Source organism: Schistocerca gregaria, unplaced genomic scaffold (genome assembly GCF_023897955.1).
Source record: "Schistocerca gregaria isolate iqSchGreg1 unplaced genomic scaffold, iqSchGreg1.2 ptg000378l, whole genome shotgun sequence".
Classification (NCBI taxonomy): domain Eukaryota; kingdom Metazoa; phylum Arthropoda; class Insecta; order Orthoptera; family Acrididae; genus Schistocerca; species Schistocerca gregaria.
The window spans coordinates 15,172,619-15,195,627 of NW_026061824.1; the positions used below are offsets into that span (position 1 = coordinate 15,172,619).

A 23,009-nucleotide genomic window follows, 5' to 3' on the forward strand; every position below is an offset into this window, starting at 1 on the left:
AATTTAATTTATTTAATTTAACTGAATTTGGCTCTGAGATGTGTACACATCGCCCGTCGCTCTCATTATTGATTATTCTATTTTATTTTAAAGTAGCTCAATTTAGATGAGATAAGTCGTAACATAGTAGATGTACTGGAAAGTGTATCTAGGAAGAGTTTCAAGATATAACTTATTAGTAAAGTGTTTCATTTACACTGAAAATTTTTCTGTGCAAATCAGGATATCTTGATTATTTATTTTATTATATTTTTTTTATTTAATTATATAATATAAATAATTTTATTGTATTTTGTCTTAGTATATTTTATAGAATTGATTTTTTAAATTATAGTGTATTGGTAATGTAAGTGTTTTATGAAATATTATTTTAAATATTTTAAGTAGATTTTATTTATTGTACCTTTTGTATCAGGGTTTATCAAAATTTTAGTATTTATTTTACTTGTCTCGATATGGGTTGATTTATAAATAATTTATAGTTAATGCATCATAATTATTATTAAATTATTTATAGAAATGAGATGTTAATCGTTTCCCAAGATATCTAGTTTCTTAAGAAAAAATTTAATTTTTTAAGGTTATTTGTTTTTATTTAATTTCTTAAGTAAAAATATTAACTTACTTATTCTTTAAGGGATAAGCTTTGAAGTTAATAACCTATTATTTATTTTTTATAAATATAGTAGTAAGCTTTAAACCAGCTACCTTTAAGATTACGTTTTAGTTCATTATTTTTTATTTTGATTTTATAAATATTTTAGGTTTTTTATTAAGATTATTAATTTAATTTTAAAATTTTTGTAATAATGATAGAATTAGTATATTTATTTGTATAAAATTTTTACCTTGTGAACTTATTATAAGGAACTAGGCAAAATTGATTTCCGCCTGTTTATCAAAGACATGTCCTCTTGTTAATACTTTGAGGTCTTGCCTGCTCAATGAGCGTATTTTTAAAGAGCCGCGGTATTTTGACCGTGCAAAGGTAGCATAATCATTAGTGGCTGGAATGAATGGCTTGACGAGAAATCAACTGTCTCTTAATAAACTTTTGAATTTAACTTTTGAGTCAAAAGGCTTAAATTCTTCTTTAGGACGAGAAGACCCTATAGAGCTTGACATTTTACTTTTATATAGTTTTTTGTTTGTCTTTCTATATTTAATGATGATGTTTTGTTGGGGTGACATGAAGAATAGATAAACTCTTCATTATTATATCATTTATTTATGTTTGTTATTTTGATCCATAATTTATGATCATAAGATTAAGTTACCTTAGGGATAACAGCGTAATTGTTTTTGAGAGCTCATATCGACAAAGCAGATTGCGACCTCGATGTTGGATTAAGAAAAATTTTGGGTGCAGGAGCCCAATGATTAGGTCTGTTCGACCTTTAAAATCTTACATGATCTGAGTTCAGACCGGCGTGAGCCAGGTCGGTTTCTATCCTAAGATTATTAATCCATATTAGTACGAAAGGACCATATGGTTAAAATATTTTTTGTATATTGATTAATATTAATTTATATACTATTTTGACAGATTAATGTGTTGAATTTAGAATTCATTTATGTAGATTTTTTCTACAAATAGTATTGATACTGTATGATTTATTTATATTTATTTTGAATTTTCTTTTATTGGTTATTTGTGTTTTAATTAGTGTTGCCTTTTTAACTTTATTAGAGCGTAAGGTTTTAGGTTATATCCAGATTCGAAAGGGTCCAAATAAGGTAGGTTTTGTTGGAATTCCTCAGCTATTTAGAGATGCTATTAAGTTAATTTGTAAGGGGCAGCCAATTCCTATTATATCTAATTAACTACTTTATTATTTTTCCCCTGTATTTAATTTAATGATTTCTTTAGCTGTTTGAGTAATTTTTCCTTATTTAACTTATATGTGTTCTTTTTCTTATGGATTTTTGTTTTTTTATGTTGTACTAGATTAGGTGTTTATACTGTTATGATTGCTGGTTGATCTTCTAATTCAAATTATTCATTGTTAGGTTCTCTTCGTTCTGTTGCTCAAACAATTTCTTATGAAGTTAGTTTAGCTTTAATTTTATTGTCTTTAATTATTTTAATTGGTAGTTTTAATATGTTTGATTTTATAAACTATCAGCTTTATTGTTGGTTTATTATTATTTCTTTTCCTTTAGCTTTAGCTTGTTTTGCTTCTTGTTTAGCTGAAACTAATCGTACTCCTTTCGATTTTGCTGAAGGGGAATCTGAGTTAGTCTCAGGATTTAATATTGAGTATGGTGCGGGTGGTTTTACTTTAATTTTTTTAGCTGAATATACTAGAATTGTTTTCATAAGAATATTATTGGCTTTAATTTTTTTAGGCGGTGATTTTTATTCTTTTATATTTTTTATTAAGCTTGCTATTATATCTTTTTGTTTTATTTGGGTTCGTGGAACATTACCACGGTTTCGTTATGATAAATTAATGTACTTAGCTTGAAAAAGTTTTTTACCTTTATCTTTAAATTTTTTTTAATTTCTTTGTTGGTTTAAAGATTTTATTTATCTCATTTGTTTAGTGAAATTTTTTGAGAAAAGTTAATAGAAGAGTTAAACTTCTAATTTTATGTTTTCAAAACATATGCTTTTCCTAAGCTAATTAACTTTTATTCCTTAATTATTTTATCTCATGCGTTTGCGACATGGACATTAATTAAGAAATATGTAAAGTAAATAGTTAAGCTTTGACCTGTTATAATATAAGGTTCTTCAACAGGTCGTTTACCAATTTACGTTAGTAAGCATACAACAACTACTATAATTCAGAATAAAATTTGATTAATAGGGTAAAATTGAATACCTCGGAATGGTGTTTTATTATAAAATGGTAAAATTATTAAGATTCTAATTGATAAAAATAATGCAATAACACCTCCTAACTTATTAGGGATAGATCGTAGAATTGCATATGCAAATAAGAAATATCACTCTGGTTGAATGTGAACTGGTGTTACTAATGGGTTGGCAGGTACAAAGTTATCTGGATCTCCTAATAGGTAAGGATTGATTAAACATAGTATAATTAATAATGATGTTATTATTACAAATGTAATAGAATCCTTAAAGGTAAAGTATGGATGGAATGGAATTTTTTCAATATCTCCATTTAGTCCAAGAGGATTATTTGATCCTGTTTGGTGAAGAAAAAATAAATGAATTGCTGCTATAGCAGCAATAATAAATGGTAATACAAAATGGAATGTGAAGAATCGATTTAATGTTGCATTATCAACAGCGAATCCTCCTCATACTCATTGGACTAAATCTGTTCCTAAGTATGGGATTGCTGATAATAAATTAGTAATTACTGTTGCACCTCAAAAAGATATTTGGCCTCAGGGTAAGACATATCCTATAAATGCAGTTGCTATAACAAAAAATAAAATCACTGTACCAATTATTCAGGTATGTATATATATATATATAAGATCCGTAGTAAATTCCCAGTCCTACATGTAAGTAAATACAAATAAAAAATATAGATGCTCCATTTGCATGTAAGGTTCGGATAATTCAACCATTATTTACGTCTCGGATGATGTGTACTACACTACTGAATGCTATTTTAATATTTGATGTATAATGTATAGCTAAAAATAGTCCAGTTACGAATTGAATTACCAAACATAACCCTAATAGGGATCCAAAATTTCATCAAAATGAAATATTTGTTGGGGCAGGTAAGTCAATTAAAGAGTTATTAATAATTTTAATTAAAGGATGTCTTAATCGTAAGGGTTTATTCATTATTAATTATCTTATTTTACGAATAGGTCCCTGATTAATATTAGTGATTTTAACAACTGCTAGTAGTGCTAAAAATAAATAAATAATTATTATTATTGTAATAATAAATGTTGGTCTGTTATATAATTTTTCTAAAGATATTGTTATTTTTTGGTAATTGATTGAATTATCAAATTTATAGTTTCGGTGATTTGAAAAAGTCTATAAATATTGATATATCTAGATTAATTAATATTTATATGATAAATACTCACATTATTAATGTAATAATTATAGTAATTGATTTAGGCTGAAATATTTCGTTTGATGCAATTCTTGTAATATAAATAAATAATACTAATATACCACCAAGAAATGTTAAAAATAAAATATATGATAATCAATATCTTTCTATTATTGTTCCTGTTATTAATCCAACTAGGAAGGTTTGAAGGATAATAAAAAGCAATATTGATATTGGGTGTCTTAATTTAATAAAATTAATATTTATTACATTTGATAATGATATAATTATTATTTTGATCATTTCAGGGGTTAGTTTATTTAAAATATCGGTTTTGGGGACCGATGATGGAAGCTTTTCCACCTCTGAAATTTTGAAAGTGGGGGCTGGACTTATTTCCGGTTTACAAGACCGGCGTTTTTTTTAAACTATGAAAACTAATGTTTATATTTTCTATTTTTACTTCTTTATTGATTTGTTTTGCTGGTGTTTATGTTTTTTCTTCTAAATGTAAACATTTATTAATGGTTCTTTTGAGATTAGAATATATTGTTCTTTCTTTATTTATATTAGTTATTGTTTTTCATATTGAGTTTGATTATGATTATTTTTTTCCTGTTATTATTTTAGTTTTTTCGGTTTGTGAGGGTGCTTTAGGTCTTTCTATTTTAGTTTCAATAAATCTTTATGTTAAAGTATTTATTTATCACTATTTTTTTGATCCCTCTTTGTTTATTAAATAATTGTTGATGGTTGGTACATTCTTTAATGTTTCTGTCGAGTTTTGTGTTTATAATTTGTGTTTATTCATCTGCTGATTTGAATATAATTAGATATTATTTTGGTATTGATTATTTTTCTTTTAGTTTAATTTTGCTTAGTTTTTGCATTTGTTCTTTAATAATCACTGCTAGAGGTTCAGTTTATTTAAGTTCATATCATTCTAATTTTTTTTTGTTTTTATGGTTTTAATTTTAATAATTATGCTCTACTGTTCATTTGCTAGATTAAGTATTCTTTCTTCTTATATTTTTTTTGAGGCTAGATTAGTTCCTACTTTACTTTTAATTTTGGGTTGGGGTTATCAGCCTGAGCGTTTGCAGGCTGGTGTTTATTTAATTTTTTATACTTTGGTTGCTAGATTGCCTTTATTATTGGTCTTATTTAAGGTTTATGATTTTTCTAATACTTTATATTTTCCTTTAATAGTTGATTTTGGTTCTTATTATTTTATGTTTTATGTATTTATAATTTTGGCTTTTTTAGTTAAGATACCTATATTTTTGGTTCATTTATGACTTCCTAAGGCTCATGTAGAGGCCCCTATTTCAGGTAGAATGATTCTTGCTGGTGTTTTATTGAAGTTAGGTGGTTATGGTATTTTTCGTGTTATAATAGTTATTTCTTATTTGGGTTTAAAGTTTAATTATTTTTGATTATCTTTAGGTTTATCTGGGGGTGTTATTGTAAGATTTATTTGTTTTCGTCAGGTTGATTTAAAGTCTTTAATTGCATATTCTTCTGTTGCTCATATAAGAATGGTTATTGGTGGATTGATGACTATGAATTGATGAGGTTGTGTAGGTTCTCTTTCTCTAATGGTCGGTCATGGTTTATGTTCTTCTGGTTTATTTTGTTTATCTAATATTATTTATGAACGTTTAGGTAGACGAAGATTATTAATTAACAAGTGTATAATTAATTTGATGCCAAGAATGGCTTTATGATGATTTCTTTTAAGATCATCAAATATGGCTGCTCCTCCTTCTTTAAATTTGGTAGGTGAAATTAGATTATTAAATAGAATTATATCTTGATCTTCTTTTAGATTCTTTGCTTTGATTTTTTTATCTTTTTTTAGAGCTGTTTATACTTTGTATATATATTGTTATTCTCAGCATGGAAGTTATTATTCTGGTGTTTATACTTGTTCTCTTGGTTATTTTCGTGAATATCATCTTTTACTTTTACATTGATTACCTTTAAATATTCTCTGTTTAAAGGGTGAATATTTCTTTGTTTAATTTGCTTAAGTATTTTAATTAAAAATATTGTTTTGTGGAATCAATGATATGAAGTTTTTCATCTTAGGCCGTGAATTTATTTTCTATTTGTTCTTTGAGTTTTTTTTTCTTTGTTTTTTTCGAGAACTATAATTTTTATTTTAGGTATTTATTATTTAATAATTGATTATAGAGTTTTTGTTGAGTGAGAGCTTTTCAATTTAAATGGTTCTATAGTTGTTATAACTTTAATTTTGGATTCAATATCTCTTATTTTTATATCTTTTGTTATATATATTTCTTCTTTGGTTATTTATTATAGAGACGATTATATATCTGGTGAAAAGAATATAAATCGTTTTATTATTATTGTTTTAATATTTATTCTTTCTATAGGTTTTTTAATTATTAGCCCTAATTGAATTAGAATTTTATTAGATTGAGATGGTTTAGGTTTAGTTTCTTATTGTTTAGTTATTTATTATCAAAATGTAAAATCTTATAGTGCGGGTATATTAACTGCACTTTCTAATCGTATTGGTGATGTTGCTATTTTGATTTCTATTGCATGAATGTTAAATTTTGGTGGTTGAAATTATATTTATTATTATGATTTTATTTCTAATTCTTTTGAAATAAAGCTCATTACTATATTAATTGTTTTAGCAGCTATAACTAAGAGAGCTCAGATTCCTTTTTCTTCATGACTTCCTGCTGCTATAGCAGCTCCTACTCCTGTTTCTGCTTTAGTTCATTCTTCTACTCTTGTTATTGCTGGTGTTTATTTATTAATTCGTTTTAGACCAATATTAGATACTTATAAGTGTGGTTGATTTTTACTTTGAATTGGTTGTATAACTATTTTTATGGCTGGATTGGGTGCTAATTTTGAATTTGATTTGAAGAAGATTATTGCTCTTTCTACTTTAAGACAACTTGGTTTAATTATAAGAATTTTGGCTATGGGTTATCCAAAGCTTGCATTTTTTCATTTATTGGCTCATGCTTTATTTAAGGCATTATTATTTATATGTGCAGGTTCAATAATTCATAATTTGAAGGATTCTCAGGATATTCGTTTTATAGGATCAATTGTTAATTTCGTACCTTTAACTTCAGTTTGTTTTAATGTTTCTAGTTTATCTTTGTGTGGTATACCTTTTTTAGCGGGATTTTATTCAAAGGATTTAATTCTTGAGATGGTTTGTTTAAGATGAATTAATTGTTTAATTTTTTTTCTTTATTTTTTTCTACTGGTTTAACTGCTTCTTATTCTTTTCGTTTGTTTTATTATTCAATATCTGGTGATAATAATTTTTATTCTAGATTTTCTTTTGATGATAAGGGTTATTATATTTCGTTTGGAATAATTGGTCTATTGTTTGTTGCTGTTTTTGGTGATAGTCTTTTATCTTGATTAATTTTTCCTATTCCTCATGTGATTGCTTTACCTGATTATTTAATGTTTTTAACTATTACAGTTGTTATTTTAGGTGATTATTTAGGTTATCTTATTTCTAAATTTGATTTTTATCAGAATTTATTTTCTTTAAGTATACTTTCTTTTGTTAGATTTGCCGGTTCTATATGATTTATACCTTTTCTTTCAACTAAGTTTATTAGATATTTTCCTTTTAAAAATAGGTTATTATTCATCTAAGTCATTTGATTATGGTTGAGGTGAATTACTTGGTGGTCAAGGTTTATATAGATTATTTATTTATTTAATTGGTTATATTCAAGGTTGATATGATTCTAATTTCAAGATTTATCTTTTAACTTTTATTTTTTGAATATTTATTTTGGTAATAATATTTTTCGTTTACTTAAATAGCTTATAATTAGAGCGTGACACTGAAGATGTTAAGGAAGTATTTTTTTTAGGTATTTATAAATATAGATATATTGTTTTTACAGTGAAAATGTAATGTTTTATTTAAACTATATAAATTTTAGAAATGTTAACGGAGTTTAACTGCTAATATAAAAAGTTAGCAGCTTTCATATTGGCTTTACATTTCCTTAATTGGAGTTATTATAGTTCCATTATATTATTAACAGTAATACGCCTCTTTTTGGCTTCAATTAATAAGAATAAGGGTAGTACATACCAATCTTCCAGGTCGAAACTGACTGCAATATTTCGCTTCTTATTCTATTTAAGGTTGATTGATAATATCAATACTTTTTGAATGCAACCCAAATGTTATGTTTAACTACAACCCTTTATTCTGCTCACTGTAATGCTCCTTGATTTCATTCATGGTATAGTCCACCTAGTAGTACTAGAATAAAAAATATTGTTGATACTGTTCAGATTATAATGTCTGATGTTTTAAAAATAATTACAATTGGTAGAATTAGTGCAATTTCTACATCAAAAATTAAAAAGATTACTGCGATTAGGAAGAATCGTAGTGAGAATGGTATTCGTGCTGATCTTTTTGGATCAAACCCACATTCAAACGGTGATCTTTTTTCTCGATCATTAATTAATTTTTTTGATAGTGTTGTTGCCAGTATTATAACAATTATTGGAATAATAAATGTAATGAAAACTCTTGTTGATAGAATTATAATTGTTTTTCTTGATTTATATCAAGCTTTCTGATTGGAAGTCAAATGTACTATTTATACTAGAAAAACAATTATCTACCTCATCAATAAATAGAGATATATAAGAATAATCATACTACGTCTACGAAGTGTCAGTATCATGCTGCTGCTTCAAATCCAAAGTGGTTTCTTGGTGAGATTTGATTTATTGAGTGTCGAAGTAGACATGTTGATAAAAAGATTGTTCCAATAATTACGTGTAAACCATGGAATCCTGTTGCAACAAAGAATGTTGATCCATAAACTGCATCTGCAATGGTAAAAGGTGCTTCTCAATATTCATATGCTTGAAGTATTGTAAAGTATAGTCCTAATAACACTGTGAAGAATAATCCTTGTAGTGCTTGAGTATGATTAGATTCTATTAAACTTTGATGTGCTCATGTTACTGTTACTCCTGATGCTAAAAGAATAGCTGTATTAAGTAATGGAATTTGTATAGGGTTAAAGGGTTGAATTCCTATTGGAGGCCATAGTATTCCTAGTTCAATTGTTGGTGCTAATCTTCTTCTAAAGAATGCTCAAAAAAAGAAACGAAAAATAATACCTCTGATGCAATAAATAAAATTATTCCTCATCGTAATCCAATTGATACAAATCCTGTATGTAATCCTTGATATGTTCCTTCTCGTACTACATCTCGTCATCATTGAATTATGGTTAGTAGGGTAATTCCAAATCCAATTATGAATAAGTTAATATTAAATAGGTGGAATCATTTTGCTAGTCCTGATACTAGGACTATTGCTCCAATTGCTCCTGTTAATGGTCAAGGTCTATAGTCTACTAAGTGGAATGGGTGGTTTGAGTGAGTTGTTAACATAGGTTTAATATACTTCTCTAGAGTATAGATTTCTTAGAATTGAGAAAACATAGGCTTGAATTATTGCTACTGCTGATTCTAGAATTAATAGAAGTATTTGTCCAATAATTAGTAATGAGATTAAGTTTATTGCTATAGATGGTCCTGTGTTTCCTAATAAGGTTAATAATAAGTGTTCTGCAATTATATTTGCTGCTAACTGTACTGCTAATGTACCTGGTCGAATAACATTACTAATTGTTTCAATTAGTACTATAAATGATATTAATGCAGGCGGTGTACCTTGTGGTACAAGGTGTGTAAATATATGATTAGTATGGTTAATTCATCCAAATAATATAAATCTTAGTCATATAGGTAGGGCAATTGCAAATGTTAATGCTAAATGTCTTGTTCTAGTAAAAATATAAGGGAATAATCCTATGAAATTGTTAAATAATATTATAATAAAAATTGAGATGAAAATGAATGTTGTTCCATTAAATGATTTTGGTCCAAGTAGTGTTTTAAATTCATTATGTAAGGTTAAATTTAGTTTATTTCAGATAATGTTAATTCGTGATGGTGTAAGTCAAAATAGTGATGGGATTAATAATAGTCCTAGAAATGTTATAGTTCAATTTAATGATAAATTAAAGATGTTAGTTGATGGGTCAAATGTTGAGAATAAATTTGTTATCATCTTCAATTTAAGTTTTTTATTTCAATTGTTCCTTTTTCAACTCTTTTAATAAGGTTAGGTTTAAATGAGAAGAAGTTTATTTGATTAAACAAGATTAATGTAGCTGAAAATATAATGAATAGTGACAATCATATAAGAGGGGATATTGATTTGGATATAATTTCCCCATCAGAAGTAGTAGTTAATTTACTATTATTTGGTTTAAGAGACCATTACTTACTTTCAGTCATCTGATGAATTTCAAGGTGTACTAATTTTTTTAGTTACTTTAGATTGACACTCTAATGTTATTTATTTTAACTAACTCCTTAAATTATCTTAGATAATCACTTAATAAATAAATTTACTGAAGTTCTTTCAATTACAATTGGTATAAATCTGTGGTTTGCTCCACAGATTTCTGAGCATTGTCCAAAGAATAATCGAAGTCGATTTATTGTGAATGTTCCTTGATTTAACCGACCTGGCGTTGCATCAATTTTAACCCCTAATGCAGGAACTGCTCATGAGTGTAAAACATCTGATGCTTTTATTAATACTCGTACTTCTGTATTTATTGGTAGGATTGTTCGGTTATCTACATCTAGCAGTCGAAATCCATCATTTTCTAGGTCTTGTTCTGGTGTTATGTAAGTGTCAAATTCTACATCTATGAAGTCTGAATATTCATATCTTCAATATCATTGTCGTCCAATGGTTTTAAGTGTAATTATTGCATCTACTGAATCATCAAGTAAATATAATAGTCGTAATGATGGAAGGGCAATAAAAATTAATGTAATTGCTGGTAAAGCTGTTCAGATTGTTTCAATTAAATGTCCATGGAGTATATTACGGTTAGTATAGGCAATAAATAATATATAACTTAAGGCATAACCTACAATTACTGTAATTAATAATAATACGACCATAGTATGATCATGAAAGAATGATAATTGCTCCATTAATGGTGAAGCTCCATCTTGAAGAGCTAAATTTGATCATGTTGCCAATAATAAATATTTTCTAATAAAAGGTCAAACCTTTATTTGTAGAGCTTAAATCTACAGCACTAATCTGCCACATTAGAATCTAGAGATTAATGGTAATTCTGAGTAACTATGTTCAGCAGGAAGTTTATTTTGTAGTCATTCTGTTGATCTTCTTATGTTAGCTCTAAATATAATTGCTTGGTTTGTAACCATTCTTTCTCATATAATTACAATGAATATAATGATTCCTACAATAGAAATTGTAGACCCAATTCTTGATACTACATTTCATGATGTAAATGGGTCTGGGTAGTCTGAGTATCGTCGAGGTATTCCTGCTAATCCTAGGAAGTGTTGGGGAAAGAATGTTAAGTTTACTCCAATGAATATAATTGTAAATTGGATTTTTAATCATGTATTATTTATAGTTAATCCTGTAAATAGTGGATATCATTGAATAACACCTCCTATAATTGCAAATACTGCTCCTATAGATAATACATAATGAAAGTGGGCTACTACATAATATGTATCATGTAATACAATACCAAGTGATGAATTTGCTAATACTAATCCTGTTAATCCACCAATTTTAAATAGGAAAATAAATCCTAGAGCTCATAATAATGGTGGATTGAACTTGAATTTAGTTCCATATAATGTAGCTAATCATCTAAATACCTTAATTCCTGTAGGTACAGCAATAATTACTGTTGCTGATGTAAAATATGCTCGTGTGTCAACATCCATTCCTACTGTAAATATATGATGTGCTCATACAATAAATCCTATTAGTCCAATTGATAGTATAGCATAAATCATACCTAATGTTCCAAATGATTCAATTTTTCCTCTTTCTTGACATACAATATGTGAAATAATTCCGAACCCCGGTAGAATTAAAATATAAACTTCTGAGTGTCCAAAGAATCAAAATAAATGTTGATATAGAATTGGGTCACCCCCTCCTGCAGGGTCAAAGAATGATGTATTTAAATTTCGGTCTGTTAATAATATAGTAATAGCTCCTGCTAAAACTGGAAGTGAAAGAAGGAGAAGTAATGCTGTAATAGCTACAGATCATACAAATAAAGGTGTTTGATCTAAAGTTATACTTTCTGATCGTATATTAATTGCTGTTGTAATGAAATTCACTGCACCAAGAATAGATGATACACCTGCTAAGTGCAGTGAAAAAATAGCTAGATCTACAGATGCACCCCCGTGTGCAATAGCTCCTGCTAAAGGAGTGTAAACTGTTCATCCTGTACCAGCACCATTATCTACTATAGAAGATGTAAGAAGAAGGGTTAGTGAAGGTGGTAGTAATCAAAAACTTATATTATTTATTCGTGGAAATGCTATATCTGGTGCACCAATTATTAGTGGAACAAGTAAAGTACCAAATCCACCAATTATAATAGGTATTACTATAAAGAAAATTATTACGAATGCGTGAGCTGTAATAATAACATTATAAATCTGGTCATCCCCAATTAGAGATCCGGGTTGACCAAGTTCAGCACGAATAAGTATTCTTATTGATGTTCCTACTATTCCTGCTCATGCTCCAAATAGGAAGTATAAAGTACCAATGTCGTTATGGTTTGTTGAGAATAATCATTTTTGCGGTAAGATGGCTGAATTTTAGGTGGTAGACTGTAAATCTACTTATGAGATGTTTTCTCTCTTACCATATTTAGGTCTTATATTCAATTATGATTCTAGACTGCAATTCTAGAGGTGTAAAATTTTACTAAGGCCTAAAAGATTATTCTTTTAATTATAACTTTGAAGGTTTTTAGTTTGATTAACTTAAGTCCTTATTATAATAAAATTAAGGTTGATGTTGAAATCAATCCTATCGTTGAAATTATTACTGTTACAGGAAGAATGATTCTTAATTTTTGGGACTTTATCTTTATAGATCACGAATTTTCTGTGTATGATATAATTAGAGCTGAGAATCTAATACGTATATAGTAGTAGAGTGTAATTGTAGTTAATACAACTATAATAGTTATAATAGTTGTTATATTGTTTTCTATTAACGATTGTATTACAATTCATTTTGGTAAGAATCCAAGGAATGGTGGTAGGCCACCTAAAGATAGTAAAGATAAGAATATTATGAATTTAATTTCGGTTTTTATATTTCTGGCTGAATAAATTTGATTTATGAAAAATAAATTTATTTGCTTAAATAATAAAACTATAATTAATCTTAATAGTGAGTAAATAATGAAGTATAGTTCTCAGATGTTTTCTCTGACTGTTAATGATCTAATTATTCAACCTAGGTGTCTGATTGATGAATATGCTAAAAGTTGTCGTAAGGATGTTTGATTCAAACCTCCTATTGCCCCAATAATAATTCTTAAGATAATAATTGTTCAAATGAAAGTTCTTAATTGAATACAATAAGATAAGACCATTATTGGGGCGATTTTTTGTCATGTTATTAATGTTAAACTATTATTTCATCTTGATGCTCCTATAACTACTGGAAATCAGAAATGGAAAGGTGCAGCTCTAATATTTAATAATAATCTAGATCTAATTATTATTGATGGGATAAATTCTGTTTCCCATCCCACGGGATATTTTATTTGAATCAGCAAAATTGAAAATAATAGTATTGTCGATGCTATTGCTTGGACAATAAAATATTTAATTGATGATTCGTTTATTATTATATTTTTATTTCTTGTTAGGAGTGGAATAAATGAAGGCAAGTTGATCTCAAGTCCTATTCAAACCCCAAATCAGGAATTTGATGAAATGGACAGGATCGTTCCTATCATTAATGTTAATAGGAAGAGAAGTTTTGTAGAGTTGTTGGTCATTAAAAAGGAGAGGATTGATACCTCTATAAATGGGGTATGAACCCATTAGCTTGTTTAGCTTACCTTTTTACATTAAGGTGTATGATGCACGTTAGTTTTTGATACTAAAGGAGATAGTTTAATTCTATCTCATGTAATTTTAATGAAGGTAATTTTATTTAATTTATTTACCCTATCAAGGTAACCCTTTAACAGGCACTTCATTTATTTAATATATAAATCGAGAGTTTTTTTTGAAATTATTTTATGTATTATTTTGTTTAATTAGGATTAATTTATCCTGCTCCTTTTATTTATATATATATATATATATATATATATATATATATATATATATATATATATATATATATATATATATATATATAATAAATGATTTATATTTATATATTACATTTAACTAAAATTAAAAGATTATAAGTTTATTTTATCATTATCAATTGATTATTTTAATACACTTATTTACCTAGGATTATAGCTACTTATGTTTTTAGCTTAAAATAGGTTATTATAATATAATATATATAATAATATGTAATTTAATATTTAATATTATTATAATTGGATATAATAATTATGATTATTAATTTTAAATATATAATATTATAATTAATATAAATAATTATATTTATTATAATAATATAATTAATATAAATTATCTGTAATTAGACTATTTACCTAACATATATATAAGTTAACTTAATATAAAAAAAGAATCATATTAATAACATATTATATTAAGTTACATAATTGTATAAAATATATTTATTATATTATTTAATCTTTCTTTATTTATTAGTGCAAAGAAAGATTAAATAAGAAAGAATATAATACATTTATTGCTATACATGTTCCATATTAATCTTTAATTATATATAATAGAGAAGTTGTTGTGGTCATACAGGGGGCGTTTCTTTTTTTTTTGTTAATGTTTGTGGTTTTTTTCTTTTTTTTCTTTAAATATTTGAATCTTTTATTTTTTCCTGATTTAATAAATTTAAAAATTTCTTATTTTTTATTTTTAAAAGTTTTATTCTTGCTTGTTTATTCACTTTTTCTTTGTATTATATGTAAGTTTTGTTAGACTAAATGTTCTTTTTGCAGTAATTTGATTTAATTATCAAGTGATTTTGGATTTAGCAATTGATTTAGTATCGGCATAATTCGTGCCAGCAGCCGCGGTTATACGATTGATACAAATGAATATTATTGGTTAAAACAGTTGTTTATACTACTAGGGTTGAAATATAAATTTGTAAGGTGAAATGTTAAAATTTATTTGTGGCCCTTTTTATGAATCTGTGAAATTTAAATAATAAACTAGGATTAGATACCCTATTATTTTAAATGTTAATTATATTTACCTGGGTACTATTAGTTAAGGTCTTTAAACCCAAAGAATTTGGCGGTATCTCATTCCATTCAGAGGAACCTACCCCATGATTGATAATACACGATTTACTCTACTTAATTTATTTGTTTGTATATCTCCGTTATCAGAGAATCTTTTTAGAGTTATAATTCTCAAGATTTATAATTATAAAATATTTCAGGTCAAGATGCAGCTTATAGTTAAGAGGAGGTGGGTTAAATAGATTTTTGTTTATAACGGATTTGATAGTGAAATACTGTTAATGAAGGTGGATTTGATAGTAATTTAATTTATTTAATTTAACTGATATTGGCTCTGAGATGTGTACACATCGCCCGTCGCTCTCATTATTGATTATTCTATTTTATTTTAAAGTAGCTTCAATTTAGATGAGATAAGTCGTAACATAGTAGATGTACTGGAAAGTGTATCTAGGAAGAGTTTCAAGATATAACTTATTAGTAAAGTGTTGCATTTACACTGAAAATTTTTCTGTGCAAATCAGGATATCTTGAATATTTATTTTATTATATTTATTTTTTGTTTATTTAATTATTTAATATAAATAATTTTATTGTATTTTGTCTTAGTATATTTTATAGAATTGATTTTTTAAATTATAGTGTATTGGTAATGTAAGTGTTATATGAAATATAATTTTAAATTTTTTTAAGTAGATTTTATTTATTGTACCTTTTGTATCAGGGTTTATCAAAATTTTAGTATTTATTTTACTTGTCTCGATTTGGGTTGATTTATAAATAATTTATAGTTAATGTATCATAATTATTATTAAATTATTTATAGAAATGAGATGTTAATCGTTTCCCAAAATATCTAGTTTCTTAAGAAAAAATTTAATTTTTTAAAGTTATTTGTTTTTATTTAATTTTTTAAGTAAAAATATTAACTTATTTATTCTTCAAGGGATAAGCTTTGTGGTAATAACCTATAATTTTCTTTATATAAATATAATAGTAAGCTTTAAACCAGCTATCTTTAAGATTACGTTTTAGTTCATTATTTTTTATTTTGATTTTATAAATATTTTAGGTTTTTTATTAAGATTATTAATTTAATTTTAAAACTTTTGTAATAATGATAGAATTAGTATATTTATTTGTATAAAATTTTTACCTTGTGAACTTATTATAAGGAACTAGGCAAAATTGATTTCCGCCTGTTTATAAAAAACATGTCCTCTTGTTAATACTTTGAGGTCTGGCCTGCTCACTGAGCGTATTTTTAAAGAGCCGCGGTATTTTAACCGTGCAAAGGTAGCATAATCATTAGTCTCTTAATTAGTGGCTGGAATGAATGGCTTGACGAGAAATCAACTGTCTCTTAATAAATTTTTGAATTTAACTTTTGAGTCAAAAGGCTTAAATTCTTCTTTAGGGCGAGGAGACCCTATAGAGCTTGACATTTTACTTTTATATAGTTTTTTGTTTGTCTTTCTATATTTAATGATGATGTTTTGTTGGGGTGACATGAAGAATAGATAAACTCTTCATTATTATATCATTTATTTATGTTTGTTATTTTGATCAATAATTTATGATCATAAGATTGTTACCTTAGGGATAACAGCGTAATTGTTTTTGAGAGCTCATATCGACAAAGGAGATTGCGACCTCGATGTTAGATTAAGAAAAATGTTGGGTGCAGGAGCCCAATGATTAGGTCTGTTCGACCTTTAAATTCTTACATGATCTGAGTTCAGACCGGCGTGAGCCAGGTCGGTTTCTATCCTAAGATTATTAATCCATATTAGTACGAAAGGACCATATGGTTAAAATATTTTTGTTATATTGATTAATATTAATTTATTTACTATTTTGACAGATTAATGTGTTGAATTTAGAATTCGTTTATGTAGATTTTTTCTACAAATAGTATTGATACTGTATGATTTATTTATATTTATTTTGAATTTTCTTTTATTGGTTATTTGTGTTTTAATTAGTGTTGCCTTTTTAACTTTATTAGAGTGTAAGGTTTTAGGTTATATCCAGATTCGAAAGGGTCCAAATAAGGTAGGTTTTGTTGGAATTCCTCAGCTATTTAGAGATACTATTACGTTAATTTGTAAGAAGCAGCCAATTCCTATTATATCTAATTACCTACTTTATTATTTTTCCCCTGTATTTAATTTAATGATTTCTTTAGCCGTTTGAGTAATTTTTCCTTATTTAACTTATATGTGTTCTTTTTCTTATGGATTTTTGTTTTTTTTATGTTGTACTAGATTAGGTGTTTATACTGTTATGATTGCTGGTTGATCTTCTAATTCAAATTATTCATTGTTAGGTTCTCTTCGTTCTGTTGCTCAAACAATTTCTTATGAAGTTAGTTTAGCTTTAATTTTATTGTCTTTAATTATTTTAATTGGTAGTTTTAATATGTTTGATTTTATAAACTATCAGCTTTATTTTTGGTTTATTATTATTTCTTTTCCTTTAGCTTTAGCTTGTTTTGCTTCTTGTTTAGCTGAAACTAATCGTACTCCTTTCGATTTTGCTGAAGGGGAATCTGAGTTAGTTTCAGGATTTAATATTGAGTATGGTGCGGGTGGTTTTACTTTAATTTTTTTAGCTGAATATACTAGAATTGTTTTCATAAGAATATTATTGGCTTTAATTATTTTAGGCGGTGATTTTTATTGTTTTATATTTTTTATTAAGCTTGCTATTATATCTTTTGGTTTTATTTGGGTTCGTGGAACATTACCACGGTTTCGTTATGATAAATTAATGTACTTAGCTTGAAAAAGTTTTTTACCTTTATCTTTAAATTTTTTTATTTTCTTTGTTGGTTTAAAGATTTTATTTATCTCATTTGTTTAGTGAAATTTTTTGAGAAAAGTTAATAGAAGAGTTATACTTCTAATTTTAAGTTTTCAAAACATATGCTTTTCCTAAGCTAATTAACTTTTACTCCTTAATTAATTTATCTCATGCGTTTGCTACATGGACATTAATTAAGAAATATGTAAAGTAAATAATTGTTAAGATTTGACCTGTTATAATATAAGGTTCTTCAACAGGTCGTTTACCAATTCACGTTAGTAAGCATACAACAACTACTATAATTCAGAATAAAATTTGATTAATAGGGTAAAATTGAATACCTCAGAATGGTGTTTTATTATAAAATGGTAAAATTATTAAGATTCTAATTGATAAAAATAATGCAATAACACCTCCTAACTTATTAGGGATAGATCGTAGAATTGCATATGCAAATAAGAAATATCACTCTGGTTGAATGTGAACTGGTGTTACTAATGGGTTGGCAGGTACAAAGTTATCTGGATCTCCTAATAGGTAAGGATTGATTAAACATAGTATAATTAATAATGATGTTATTATTACAAATGTAATAGAATATTTAAAGGTAAAGTATGGATGGAATGGAATTTTTTCAATATCTCCATTTAGTCCAAGAGGATTATTTGATCCTGTTTGGTGAAGAAAAAATAAATGAATTGCTGCTATAGCAGCAATAATAAATGGTAATACAAATTGGAATGTGAAGAATCGATTTAATGTTGCATTATCAACAGCGAATCCTCCTCATACTCATTGGACTAAATCTGTTCCTAAGTATGGGATTGCTGATAATAAATTAGTAATTACTGTTTCACCTCAAAAAGATATTTGGCCTCAGGGTAAGACATATCCTATAAATGCAGTTGCTATAACTAAAAATAAAATCACTGTACCAATTATTCAGGTATGTATATATATATATATATAAGATCCGTAGTAAATTCCCCGTCCTACATGTAAGTAAATACAAGTAAAAAATATAGATGCTTCATTTGCATGTAAGGTTCGGATAATTCAACCATTATTTACGTCTCGGCAGATGTGTACTACACTACTGAATGCTATTTCAATATTTGGTGTATAATGTATAGCTAAAAATAGTCCAGTTACGAATTGAATTACCAAACATAACCCTAATAGGGATCCAAAATTTCATCAAAATGAAATATTTGTTGGGGCAGGTAAGTCAATTAAAAAGTTATTAATAATTTTAATTAAAGGATGTCTTAATCGTAAGGGTTTATTCATTAGTAATTATCTTATTTTACGAATAGGTCCCTGATTAATATTAGTGATTTTAACAACTGCTAGTAGTGCTAAAAATAAATAAATAATTATTATTATTGTAATAATAAATGTAGGTCTGTTATATATTTTTTCTAAAGATATTGTTATTTCTTGATAATTGTTTGAATTATCAATATTTATAGTTTCGGTGTTTTTGAAAAAGTCTATAAATATTGATATATCTAGAATAATTATTATTGATATGATAAATACTCACATTATTAATGTAATAATTATAGTAATTGATTTAGGCTGAAATATTTCGTTTGATGCAATTCTAGTAATATAAATAAATAATACTAATATACCACCAAGAAATGTTAAAAATAAAATATATGATAATCAATATCTTTCTATTATTGTTCCTGTTATTAATCCAACTAGGAAGGTTTGAAGGATAATAAAAAGCATTATTGATATTGGGTGTCTTAATTTAATAAAATTAATATTTATTACATTTGATAATGATATAATTATTATTTTGATCATTTCAGGGGTTAGTTTATTTAAAATATCGGTTTTTGGGACCGATGATGGAAGCTTTTCCACCTCTGAAATTTTGAAAGTGGGGGCTGGACTTATTTCCGGTTTACAAGACCGGCGTTTTTTTTAAACTATTAAAACTAATGTTTATATTTTCTATTTTTACTTCTTTATTGATTTATTTTGCTGGTGTTTATGTTTTTTCTTCTAAACGTAAACATTTATAATGGTTCTTTTGAGATTAGAATATATTGTTCTTTCTTTATTTATATTAGTTATTGTTTTTCTTATTGAGTTTGAATATGATTATTTTTTTCCTGTTATTTTTTTAGTTTTTTCTGTTTGTGAGGGTGCTTTAGGTCTTTCTATTTTTAGTTTCAATAATTCGTTCTCATGGTAATGATTTTTTTTAATTCTTTTGGTTTATCTTTATGTTAAAGTATTTATTTATAACTATTTTTTTGATCCCTCTTTGTTTATTAAATAATTGTAGATGGTTGGTTCATTCTTTAATGTTTCTGTCGAGTTTTGTGTTTATAATTTGTGTTTATTCATATGCTGATTTGAATATAATTAGATATTATTTTGGTATTGATTATTTTTCTTTTAGTTTAATTTTGCTTAGTTTTTGGATTTGTTCTTTAATAATCACTGCTAGAGGTTCAGTTTATTTAAGTTCATATCATTCTAATTTTTTTGTTTTTATGGTTTTAATTTTAATAATTATGCTTTACTGTTCATTTGCTAGATTAAGTCTTCTTTCTTTTTATATTTTTTTTGAGGCTAGATTAGTTCCTACTTTACTTTTAATTTTGGGTTGGGGTTATCAGCCTGAGCGTTTGCAGGCTGGTGTTTATTTAATTTTTTATACTTTGGTTGCTAGATTGCCTTTATTATTGGTCTTATTTAAGGTTTATGATTTTTCTAATACTTTATATTTTCCTTTATTAGTTGCTTTTGGTTCTTATTATTTTATGTTTTATGTATTTATAATTTTGGCTTTTTTAGTTAAGATACCTATATTTTTGGTTCATTTATGACTTCCTAAGGCTCATGTAGAGGCCCCTATTTCAGGTAGAATGATTCTTGCTGGTGTTTTATTGAAGTTAGGTGGTTATGGTATTTTTCGTGTTATAAAGGTTATTTCTTATTTGGGTTTAAAGTTTAATTATTTTTGATTATCTTTAGGTTTATCTGGGGGTGTTATTGTAAGATTTATTTGTTTTCGTCAGGTTGATTTAAAGTCTTTAATTGCATATTCTTCTGTTGCTCATATAAGAATGGTTATTGGTGGATTGATGACTATGAATTGATGAGGTTGTGTAGGTTCTCTTTCTCTAATGGTCGGTCATGGTTTATGTTCTTCTGGTTTATTTTGTTTATCTAATATTATTTATGAACGTTTAGGTAGACGAAGATTATTAATTAACAAGTGTATAATTAATTTGATGCCAAGAATGGCTTTATGATGATTTCTTTTAAGATCATCAAATATGGCTGCTCCTCCTTCTTTAAATTTGGTAGGTGAAATTAGATTATTAAATAGAATTATATCTTGATCTTCTTTTAGATTCTTTGCTTTGATTTTTTTATCTTTTTTTTAGAGCTGTTTATACTTTGTATATATATTGTTATTCTCAGCATGGAAGTTATTATTCTGGTGTTTATACTTGTTCTCTTGGTTATTTTCGTGAATATCATCTTTTACTTTTACATTGATTACCTTTAAATATTCTCTGTTTAAAGGGTGAATATTTCTTTGTTTAATTTTCTTGTTTTGTGGAATCAATGATATGAAGTTTTTCATCTTAGGCCGTGAATTTATTTTCTATTTGTTCTTTGAGTTTTTTTTCTTTGTTTTTTAAAAGAACTATAATTTTTATTTTAGGTATTTATTATTTAATAATTGATTATAGAGTTTTTGTTGAGTGAGAGCTTTTCAATTTAAATGGTTCTATAGTTGTTATAACTTTAATTTTGGATTCAATATCTCTTATTTTTATATCTTTTGTTATATATATTTCTTCTTTGGTTATTTATTATAGAGAGGATTATATATCTGGTGAAAAGAATATAAATCGTTTTATTATTATTGTTTTAATATTTATTCTTTCTATAGGTTTTTTAATTATTAGCCCTAATTGAATTAGAATTTTATTAGATTGAGATGGTTTAGGTTTAGTTTCTTATTGTTTAGTTATTTATTATCAAAATGTAAAATCTTATAGTGCGGGTATATTAACTGCACTTTCTAATCGTATTGGTGATGTTGCTATTTTGATTTCTATTGCATGAATGTTAAATTTTGGTGGTTGAAATTATATTTATTATTATGATTTTATTTCTAATTCTTTTGAAATAAAGCTCATTACTATATTAATTGTTTTAGCAGCTATAACTAAGAGAGCTCAGATTCCTTTTTCTTCATGACTTCCTGCTGCTATAGCAGCTCCAACTCCTGTTTCTGCTTTAGTTCATTCTTCTACTCTTGTTACTGCTGGTGTTTATTTATTAATTCGTTTTAGACCAATATTAGATACTTATAATTGTGGTTGATTTTTACTTTTAATTGGTTGTATAACTATATTTATGGCTGGATTGGGTGCTAATTTTGAATTTGTTTTGAAGAAGATTATTGCTCTTTCTACTTTAAGACAACTTGGTTTAATTATAAGAATTTTGGCTATGGGTTATCCAAAGCTTGCATTTTTTCATTTATTGGCTCATGCTTTATTTAAGGCATTATTATTTATATGTGCAGGTTCAATAATTCATAATTTGAAGGATTCTCAGGATATTCGTTTTATAGGATCAATTGTTAATTTCATACCTTTAACTTCAGTTTGTTTTAATGTTTCTAGTTTATCTTTGTGTGGTATACCTTTTTTAGCGGGATTTTATTCAAAGGATTTAATTCTTGAGATGGTTTGTTTAAGATGAATTAATTGTTTAATTTTTTTTCTTTATTTTTTTCTACTGGTTTAACTGCTTCTTATTCTTTTCGTTTGTTTTATTATTCAATATCTGGTGATAATAATTTTTATTCTAGATTTTCTTTTGATGATAAGGGTTATTATATTTCGTTTGGAATAATTAG

The 23,009-nt window shown here is 26.3% G+C and overlaps 2 long non-coding RNA genes across 2 annotated transcripts; one reads left to right on the forward strand and one right to left on the reverse strand.

Moving 5' to 3' along the window:
- Nucleotides 1-256: 256 nt before the first annotated feature.
- LOC126309709 (uncharacterized) lies at nt 257-16,643 on the forward strand. The gene is made up of 2 exons (XR_007554355.1): nt 257-930; nt 16,531-16,643. It is a non-coding gene; the product is annotated as an uncharacterized LOC126309709 (long non-coding RNA).
- On the reverse strand, nt 1,101-16,987 carry LOC126309710 (uncharacterized). Its single transcript, XR_007554356.1, has 2 exons — nt 16,888-16,987; nt 1,101-1,277 (listed from the first exon to the last, which is right to left on the reverse strand). It is a non-coding gene; the product is annotated as an uncharacterized LOC126309710 (long non-coding RNA).
- Between the last annotated feature and the right edge of the window lie 6,022 nt (nt 16,988-23,009).